This window comes from Alosa sapidissima, chromosome 16 (assembly GCF_018492685.1).
Source record: "Alosa sapidissima isolate fAloSap1 chromosome 16, fAloSap1.pri, whole genome shotgun sequence".
Classification (NCBI taxonomy): Eukaryota; Metazoa; Chordata; class Actinopteri; order Clupeiformes; family Clupeidae; genus Alosa; species Alosa sapidissima.
In genome coordinates this window covers 12,380,766-12,389,640 of record NC_055972.1, presented here as the reverse complement: position 1 = coordinate 12,389,640, position 8,875 = coordinate 12,380,766, and positions in this window count along the sequence as shown.

Below are 8,875 nucleotides of genomic sequence, written 5' to 3'. Positions count from 1 at the left end.
ACTCACACACACACACACACACACACACACACACATTGACAGTTGGACTATATAGCAGCTGGCTCACTGAACACAGCCGGTCAAACAGTGCACTTTCCCTTCTCGTCCCAGTGCTGGAGCTGTCCCAGTGTAGCATTAAGGCCTGTCACTTCAGTGTGCGAGAGCAGCGAGAAAGACTCTCCAAGTAAAGCACAAAGAGAGAGAGAGAACAAGAGAGAGAGAGAGAGAGAGAAAGAGAGGGAGAAGGTCTATCTGACGCGGAGAGAAGAGAGAGAAGCCGAGGTGGTGGCTGCCGCAGTGCCGCTGCTTACTCTGCCCGGGTCAAAGGAACCTGCCGGAAATCTTTCACAGATGTGATCGCATGACAGTCCAGTGACAGCTTATAAAAGCAAAGTCTGGGACACTGATAGAGCCCCCCTGAGACACGAGGCAGAGAAAGGGGAACGAGAGAAACAGGCAGAGAGAGAGAGAGAAAGAGAGAGCGAGAGAGAGAGGTCTTACCTTAAAAGGGAGAATGTGTGGGTGCTTTAGCCATAATAGTTGGAATGCAGCCTAGTGACCTGAGCACCTCCTGTGCTTTTTAAACACACAGAGGACTGGGGGTATTATATATGTCTACTAAAGACAGCGCAAATGTATGTGTCCATGTATCTGACTTCCAATGTGAATGTGTATGCTGTTTTGTAAGAAATTTGTAAGAACATTTATAATATTGCATTTAAAATCTTACAGATGACACAATGATTCTCCTGAACCTTATCCAGGCTGATAGAGCCTCCTACACACAAGGAGTCATAGCCAGTTTTGGTGAGGAGTGTTTCTGGTGATGGTGCTAATATTCTGCCACAGACTAAATCCCTGTGACATGCTGAGGTTCTGACTGCAAAGTGTGCAAATCTAATGGTAGCAAGGAGTATCAAAAAGGTGGAAGGAAGATTAGAGTTTTTAGAGGATAGTCTGTGAGCATGAGTGAGTGAGCCTGTCTGTGTGTGTGTGTGTGTGTGTGTGTGTGTGTGTGTGTGTGTGTGTCTGAAAGAGAGTAAGAGAGTGAGAAGTACGCATGTGAGTGTGAAAGAGAGATGTATGCACATGTGTATTCCTGTAAGGTTCACCCCATCAAGAACTGGGACACACATATATCATATAGTGTCTTCCTCTTGGTCCCCTGTTTCCCTACATCTCCTTTCAAGGCCGCTGTTCTGACCTTAAGCGAGAAACTCTACAAAGCTGACCAGAGCAGGAGGTTCAAACACTGAAGAAGACAATTCAAAGAGCGATGCGTCTCTTCCCACATTCCTGATGATCTCCAAATGTAAATAAGAACGAGCTGAGAGACCGCGTATACAACAGAAACGGTATTGTATATGCGCCTTCGCACGAAAGTGGGACACTGATGTCTTTCTGTAAGCCTGTTTGAGGACAGATTTGTTTTTAGACACTGCCCAACACCAGGCTTCGACGGCTCCAGTCGCCGGGATTCTGTTATGTCTCTCCGCCAATGAGCATGCATAATTCATGGTATTTTGAGTGTGAAGGATGCCATAAATTAAAGGGATTAGTTGGCAAACGTTCCTCTCGTCAAGCTTAATGCTTTGCACATGGAGTCCATGAGTCCCTGACTGGAAGAGAGAATGCCAGTGTCTGGCAGTCGGAAGGATTATAACATCACTTCCATGTGGTGGAAACACACACACGCACAGAACAGACACAGAGAACATACCGGTACACACTGAAACACACGCACTTAAGAGTAAACACACGCATGCTACAAATAGCAATGTAGACCCCAGTTAATCCACACAACTCACTTTTGTCATAGTTTGTAGTTACAGTTTTTCTCGAATGCTTTGACCTGCTTAAAGAAACTGGGATCCACTTGGTCTTCATGAACACCTTCTTTGCACAGCAGAAGTCATCTCTACGTTCACACATTTTCATTGGGTTCACACATTTCTCACACCCTTTTTCAAAACAGTTACAGTAACACAGATGTCATTCAAAACCCCCAAACTCTAGGTTCCCGTGCTAAACAAAATGAAAAACACCTTTTCACAGGTGGTAGAGATCCCTTGCATAAGTCTGAATCTCTGATACGCCTGTGTGAAACTCCTTTGCACAATTCTTCAATAAGCAATCATTCATTATCCATAAGAGATGCCATGTCTGTTCTGTGTTGCTATTTGCAAGTATGGATGTAATGCACATTTACACAAAGTATTGTATTGCCTTTTTGGTGAAGAAAACACTACAAAAGGTGTTTACTGTAAGTCTATTTCCATTAAAAATGACAAGTGTAGGTCTTACATGTCAATGACCGTTACATCTTGGGAATACAATTATTATTTATTCACTACATTCTTTTCACAGTTTTTTTTTCTGGTACAGATAAACTGATAAGAAATGGAACAGACATAGCAAAACTGCTCATTTTAAGTGTTTTGAGACAGTAAGAGCCTTTTTTAAGCAAAATGTGTCATTTTGGCCAGAGTGCTTTTGTTCAGACACGGGTGTTAACTGTTTTGACGTGATGTGAGAGTTGACACAAGCATCAAAGCAATTGAGAAAAAACTGTAACTAAATTGCTACACTTAGTAGTTTATTTATCCAGAGTTACTACATTTAGTGGTTGATCAGGACTTCCAGTGAAATACAATTAAACACCAAAACATATTTTGAGAATGGAATTTGCTTTGATCACCACCCAGCTGTGTGCTCCTAACAACAGTGACTTGGAGGTTTATAGGAGCAGAGACACCATCGTGTGGGGTGGCCATCCTTCTGTGAGGAACTGCAGTGGTATGATAGCCCTGGTAAGGCCTCTGTTCCCCATCAGCTTCCCTGAGGCATGACACCCTTTCAGGGGTTAACGTGAGCCCTTTGGCCCCTCGCTGTTCTCCACCGGCACGTGCGAACAGAGTCAGGACCCGGTCCCCGTGGAGACGACCAACAAACAACTGTCAACACACCAGCGGTGTTGTGTGAATACGTGTGTGTGTGTGTGTGACAGAGACAGAGTCTGTGTGTGTGTATGTGTGTGAGGGGATACGTGCTGCAGAAGTTGGTTTTCATTTCTCATTTCCCGTGGGCTCTGTGTTGCTTGTGTCTGACTCTTGTGACAGACTGTTAAAGTTGGCCAAACTCTGCGGAACATTCCTATTGTGAATCTCATTTGCGCTATAACATGTCCCTCTTTGGCTACATTGTTTTTGAGATGCTGTTGGCTTCAACCTTATCTTATACAACATTTTTGAGTGACTCTTATGGGTGTTCATGTTCTGGGTTTCATCCCTCGGTGCTTGCTCCCTGGGAATGAGGATGTTTATGTGTCCCTCTCTCTCTCTCTCTCTCTCTGTGTGTGTGTGTGTGTCTGTGTGTATGTCACTAATATATTTTGATCTTGGTGTGATTGTAAGGGGCATTTTTGTGTGCCTGTGTGTTTGCATGCCTGTGTCTGTCCACACAGTAGGACATAATTCCACATTTCCACAAAAATGATCAACATGGCACATCTCTCTCAAGGCCTTCCCATTCATAATGGACATAATATCTTGTTACATTATGTGGAGGAAATTACAGTCATATATTTCCATTTCAAAAAGGCCTTGTCTGAAAACTTTCCCCTGGCCAGCATCATTGAGAGGGAACTGGGTAGTGTTCAGTGAGTGCATACAGAGCTGAGTGCATGAGAGGTCTTTCATAATTGGCCGCAATGGATGAAATTAGAATCATTAGCAATAAGTGGACTGTGGTATTTACACATTTGGTATTTAAGGTATATACTATACAGTTTCATGTATTTTCGGTGACTCTAGAGCTCTCCCTAGAGTCGGGATATATTTACAGTATATTGTACTTTCCTGTTGTAAATAGCCTCTCATGGTGTGTTCCCCTGTACACAATGAAACTGCTTTTGTTGTGGAGGTGAGGACTAATAACAGGCAAAAGCTATCTCCAAAGAGATATATCTACTGACAAGGTAGTGTTTCACGATTGTCGTGAGATGTCTCAAGTCGGCCATTCTTGAAGTTGCATGGCTGGTTCTCTAGTTAGCGACTCGCTAGGGCTATGCTCTATGGCTATGCTAGGTGAACGATTCCCCTATTACAAGTTTATTTACCATCAAACTTGATTGACAACATTTTAGCAGTCTTTGTAAAGAAAACAATGTTAGACAGCATATACCTCAAGAAAGCTAGAGGTTAAAACATGTTGGTACCACAATGGATGGTAGAGAGTAAGTCTTGACAAGGGAGTTCATATATGGTACATGCTCATGCAAATAACATCAGCAATGGAACAAAAAGTGCCAAAACGTTTGTGTACCTGGAGATGTATGCACACACATTCAGTTCACACGGACAATTCCTCACCTTTTCTGGTTGACAATATAACGACCAAATAGACTTCGTCCAAAGTACTGACCATGACTGAATGGGGCATGAAAGAGGTGTCAGTGTTCTAGGGCATGGGATAACCACATTTCCAGATGTTTAAGGTGAGAAAAGCTACTCGGCTTCCTGGTTAAGATGACTAGGGGAGGTGTGGGAGAAAGACAAAGTGGAGTTGAGAGAAGGTGATGGAGCTGGGTATGAGCAAATCTAGGGTTCAGGTTTTAGGGTGAGTGTCTGAACACTGAATCTGCTACAAAGCTTTATAACAAAGATGCCATCATTGCCATTATCAAGAGGTCAAAGAAGCTTCACAATGCTTTGTGACACTTCAAGTTGTGAAGACTTATACTGTACAGTAACATCATAAGGCTTTATGAATGTAATCATGAGTATGTATAAATAGTTATAAATTCTATAACTGTTATTCTGTCAATAATTATGAGGCTTTTTGAATGGTTCATAACCTTTATGAATGTATTTTTAATGATTTATGGATACTGGGTTCATAGAAAGTGTTACCAAAGTATCAGTATTTCAAAATATCAATGGTATGGTATGGTATATCAACAGTAGGTGTAAAGCAGTAGGCCAGTTTGTATACTGTTCAGTGGAGTTTGTACTTTTCACTGTGTACACAATACTACAGTTCAGAATGTAATTTGTAATTTGAGGCACTTAACCCCATTTCTTTCCTTTCGTCTCACCTGTAATTACAACTAACTATACAACTAACTGTTGTATGCACATCACAGAATGTCTTTGTAGTTATAGGGATAGGTAACATTCAAGTCTAGTGAGTGCTTTTAGTCTTTTGTCATTAGTCTTTCGGCCGTCTTGGGTCAAACTGGACCTTTATGTAACAAAATCTTGGGTTATCATGCAGCTCAAACGTTCAGAGAAAAGGGCTTTTCTAACATATACAGTAGCTCCATATGGGAATGCTTTTCATCGTCCCATACACAGGAGGGGCATGGGAGAATGCTCTACCTGCTATATTTGCTCATGACCAGAGTTCTCTCCCACAGGGACTAGTAAATCAAGTGAATTTCCTATTAAAATCTTCCCAGATCTTCCCCCTTGCCCCTCCGCTACAATGGCCTTACTATGCGATACATCCGTGTCTAAGACAGTGTTCACATTATTCCAGGGCTGTCGCTTGCGCATGGTGGAAAAATCCCCCTCGATTGAGTTACGTTTTCTTTGGCACCCCTGGTCAAGGAGCCAAGGCATATTCATCAAAATCTCTGACAGCTTCACCTTATTCCTGGAAACAGGAGAACCTCCTCGCTAAGATCCCAACCATTTGGCCAAAAAGGTGCAGAAAATTTGACTTGTTCTGAAACTGAGTTCCATCATCTCCAGGGTGTATTTGATGTAGAAAGACTTTGTACTGCTACTTGCTTTTTGTCACCTTTTTTGGTCTGTGAAGTAAATATATATTAGTATGTGAAGGTTAAGTGACAGAGGACATTCATTACAGACATACTGTACCAACTGGAAAGCAGCCTAAATGGTTCAGTGAACTCCCACTTGTCCTTAAAGCTATGCAAAAACACATTCCTGTCTATTCTCTGCCTGGGTTTCAAAAGACATTACGCCTCATTGATTGACTCTATTAAGTGGGCTCTTAACAGTTTGTTTTCATCTTCTTTATGGATATGCAGTCCATGCGGTGCATAGAAATTGAAGTTGTGAAAATGGAAGTAAATTTCTCCCTCTTCCTGCTCATCGACGGGATTGATCTCTTCTCCCTGCGGCTTACATTATGTGTGTGAGAGAGAGGCAGAGAAAATAAACCTGCCATCTCTCAGTCACAATTCATCTCACTTCTGCTCTGCCAAACTGCTGGGGCAATTTAAACAACTGAGCGATTTTTGTCATTAATCACCTCACGCTTTTGACTGTAGAAGTCAGGGGGTGGTTTGGAAGCACTGACACCCTCTGAAGTGTTGCTAATCCAGCTAAACCAATTACCGTGCCATCTCTCTCTCATCCCTAGCAACGACAAGTGTTTGAGTTCACAACAGAACAATGGGTATATAAAAGAGCCTAAAAGTTCCATTTTTAGCTGGTGCAACAGAAAGAGAGAGAGAGAGAGAGAGAGAGAGAGGGAAGGAAGGAGTGAGAATGCATAACAAGGTGTAATTGCTCCAAGCCCATGTGTCTGTGCTAAACAGGCTCAATTGGATTTTCATCTTTTTCTTCATTGTGCACTCTGACGTCTGTGCATTAGGCCACATCTGCAAAGGTACAGGGAGCTTTGGGTCTTCTTAGGTCACATGGGCACTCTGCTCCGGAGCTGTGGATGAACAAAAAAAAAACAGCTATTTTCTTACATCCTGCTATATAAAGACTCACTGGTATTTCTCTATTTTCTGCTTCAGGTTTCTGGGAAGACTCTGTGGGGGACTCAGAAACAGGCAGCCGTATTGCCTCGCCAGAGAGCCCACATGAAGAGATATACTTATCTCAGAGGGTGAGCCACAAGAAGAACAAACAAACATCAAGGTGAATCATTGGTTAGACATCCAATCATTGGTTAGACATCCAATTGTGACTGTATACAGTTATAAAGAGGGAATAGAGATATATATAATATATTATTTCAACATCTAGTTGGAATATGCCAATCAATTGCAGAACATTTTGATTTTATGCCTTTATATGCTATGAATGACTATTTTGCTATTTGAATGGCAATGGCTATTTCTGAGTGTTCCAAGCTGCATGGATTTCCTGGCATGGGCCTCAATCTGCCCTGACCCTTCCAAATGCACACATTTCCTTTCTTAAGACCTGAAAGTACATACATACCAAACCACGCCTGAGCACTTCTGGACACTGTTATTAGCTCAGTAATGTAGCATAGCATGCACAAACACAGTCATTACCTTGATAGCATGTCTCCACCTGAGGTCATCATTCGGCGGGATCGTCTGAGCAGTGATTTATTTACCAGTGTTTACGTCTCAACCCAAGAGGGACTTTCCATCAAGCTCAATATATGCATTCATATGGGGTCCTTGGCAGCCCTTCAGGCAGGATTTGAGTCACCCCAGTGCCTCCAGTGAGACAGGACCAGGAGTGACTGATTATGGGATGTGCAGGGATTCTACTTTGAAGGAAGATTCTAGAGGGGTTGACCGCAGTTGGGCTACAAAACAACAAGCAAATGCAGCAAATGCTTTGCACATGACATTGGGCTTTTTAAAAACACACTCGGGTGGAATGTGGCAATGGAAATTGGCCACCGTGTTTACATCTTCCCTCCACAACAACAGCCTGTAAAGTCAGCTGCATAAGAAAGGGAAATGAGGGAGTTGTGGGATATGGTTTTGGTGTCTGATTTGTGACACTTCAAAGCAAGAACAAGCACCCAGCACAGTGACATAAGCCTCAATTAAAATAGCAGTAAAACTCTTTGCCTGTATCACTGGAGCTGCTTTACTGTTGCCCTGTGAAGTGGCTTTGGGAATAATCTCCCCCATTTAATGCATTTTCATTCATCCTTTTATGACCAACCAACTGAAGCAGTTTCTGGGCCTAGCCTGGTGCTAACCACCTTATGACCAGGGGAGAGCAGCTGTAAGGGAGAGAAAAGAGAACTCTCGAACAGGGGTCACTAAGGCTACAGGCGTGGGTAATTACAGCTGTCTGCCCTTACAACCACCCCCAGGCTCCTCCCATGACACACACACACACACACACACACACACACACGTAGGGTACATAGATAGACAGAGAACCCTTTCAGAGGTACTGGGTCAACAACCTTTTATCACCCCAGACAAGGGAGAAGAAGATGCATCACTTTGTGCAGAACAAACCATGCCTGTGGGCAGTTAAGTTTTACAATGCCATTCTCAAACTTTCCTCACAAAGGAATGTGTTTGTGTGATGGTTACTCGCAGGATATGTTGGTTTGTGTGTGTGTGTGTGAGAGAGAGAGAGAGAGAGAAAGAAAGAGAGAGAGCATGCATGTGACTATGTGTGTGTGTGTGTGCGTGTGTGTGTGTGTGTGTGTGTGTGTGTGTGCGTGTGTACCCATATGTGTGTGATTGAGTGAGGGTCTGCCGTGACCCTTGCCTTCAATCAGCTGATTTATGGCTGTTCCTGTGCACTTGTGTTCCCACCCTGGAATGCCGGGAATGCCGTCGTCCCCTCCTCCTGTCCCGCGCCCATCGGCCAGCAAACAAACGGTGCGGGCGTCTCATTTCAGAGTCGTGATGAACTGATCTGCCGCCCCCCCCTGCTTTGCGCACATCACAGAGGGCAGGCTGGCCCCGGGAACGCCAGGAATGCCAGAGGCGAGAGAGAGCCTTTCACGGGTTTTGTTTTCCCTTGTTGCACTTTTCCTCCTCTCTCATCTCTCCATCGTTTCTCCTTTCCTCTCTCGTTGGCTCTCTCGCTCTTTCACTTCCATTTTACCTCATACTCCCTTTTTGCCTTCCTCATTTACTTGCCCTAAACTTTTGTCTGCACTG